The sequence below is a fragment of the Sinocyclocheilus anshuiensis genome, unplaced genomic scaffold (genome assembly GCF_001515605.1).
Source record: "Sinocyclocheilus anshuiensis isolate Anshui unplaced genomic scaffold, SAMN03320099.WGS_v1.1 scaffold1843, whole genome shotgun sequence".
In the NCBI taxonomy this organism is placed as follows: domain Eukaryota; kingdom Metazoa; phylum Chordata; class Actinopteri; order Cypriniformes; family Cyprinidae; genus Sinocyclocheilus; species Sinocyclocheilus anshuiensis.
Genome location: NW_015552675.1, coordinates 55,191 through 57,272, shown reverse-complemented (window position 1 = coordinate 57,272; position 2,082 = coordinate 55,191).

Here is a 2,082-nt window from a genome sequence, read left to right as displayed (position 1 = left end):
ACTGCTGAAAATTCAGCTTTGCATCACAGGAATAAATTAGATTTTATTGTATATTAAAACAGAAAAACGTTATTTTACATCATAATAATATTTCACAATATTACATTGTTTTCCTATATATGTCACACCCATGGACGTTTTGTCATGTTTTCCTTACACATGTGCTCAGTGACCTAGTTTTCCCAGTGTTATTTGGTTCAGGTTTGTGTTATTAATTATCTTCATTTGCTCCAGTATTTAAAGTGTAGTCTGTCCTGTCTTCCTTCGTCTGGCATTGTGAATGTTACCATGTGTTAGACCCTCTTCATATTGTGGATTACTCTTCATATTGTGATTTCCCACCCCCCCTCTCTCTCCTGCCTCCTCCTGTCAACCCTGCGTCAGCTCCGTCACTGCTGTCTCCTGGCAGCCCCTCAGCTCACCCTCAGCCCACCATCTGTGCGGTGGGATCGCCGCGGGTCTGCCAGTCTCCATCGGTGTCGTGGCTGGGGTTACCTCATCTCCGCCTCCAGCCACCGAGTCCCTGACTCTGCCTCGGCCCTTCGACCCAGCGGCTCCACCATGGCTCCTAGCTCCATCCTCTCCGCCAGGGCCCGTCGGTCCACCAGCTCCGCCGGGCTCCCTTGTCCTTCCGTCTCCGCCTTGGTCAGTCGTTGACCATCCGCTGCCTCAGGACTCCTCTCCTCCGGCTGCGCCTCATCCCTCCGGCTCTGTCAGGCTCCTCCTTCCCTTCGGCTCCTCTGTTGCTCCGGCTCCACTGCGGCCTTCCAGATCCCCGCCTCTGCCTCGGTCGCCGGAGCCCTCTGTCCCCGTCGCCCTGGCTCATTGGCTCTCCGTCTCCGCCTCGGGCTCCACCTCCACCTGCTCCGCTGCCATTGGTCGCCCCCCTGGAGCAGTCAGCCCTTCCTCCACCATGGCTCCTCCCTCCGTCGGCTCCACCGGGGAGCGCCATCATGGTTGGGCTCTGGGTCCCGCCTGGCTCCTCCAAGTCCTTCCTGTCTTCTCCCTGGCTCCTCCCTGGATCCGCCCTGGCTCCTCCTGTTTCCTCCATGGCTTCTTCCTCCATCGTCTCCTCCCTGGACTCTTTTTTGTCGTCCTCCTCCCGGGTGTCTCCTCGTGTACCTCCTCTTGTACCGTCTACCTGCCTTCCTGCCAGCCCTTTGCCATCCCCTGTCACCATCCCACATCTGCTCCTTTGTCCTCCTCCTAAGTCTCCCTCCATCCCTCCCTTTTTCTCTACGGCGCGAGGTCGAGCCTTCCGAGAGGAGGGGGCGAACTGTCACACCCATGGACGTTTTGTCATGTTTTCCTTACCCATGTGCTCAGTGACATAGTTTTCCCTCATGTTTGATTGTGTTATTTGGTTCAGGTGTGTGTTGTTAATTATCTTCATTTGCTCCAGTATTCCATTGTTATTTGGTTCAGGTTTGTGTTATTAATTATCTTCATTTGCTCCAGTATTTAAAGTGTAGTCTGTCCTGTCTTTCTTCTTCCGGAATGGTACCCTGTGTGTTAGACTCTCTTCATATTGTGGATTACAATTAAAAGGATTTTTTTTTTTTATCTTCGTCATGCCTTCGTCTCCCTAACAGCAGTGTTGTGTGACTATATATATGTATATATATATATATATATAGTCTCACACACTGGGAGCACAGGAACGAGCGAGGAGATGAGGAATAAAGTAAATAAAAGGGGTTTTATTGAAGGCACGCTGGGGATCACAGGACGGAAGACATCAGGCAGACAAAATGACACTTAACAGCAGACAGAGAACTGGAAACTGAGAACACTATAAATACACAGACACCAGTGGGACACACCTGGGAGCAAATTAACTAAATAATCAAACAGAGCTGGAAACGAATTCACACAATGAGGACAGGAAAAGGAAAGACCAAATAAGGAAAACAGGAACTAAGACAGGGGTAAAACAAGGAAACACAAGTCCACAACACCGGGGAGGGGGGGTGGTTGCCCTGAAGGCTGGTACAGGGGAGTCATGGCGGAGCACGGAGCTCGGGAGGCCATGGCGGAGCAGGGACCTCGTGAGGCCATGGCAGAGCAGGGGGCCCTGGGGTA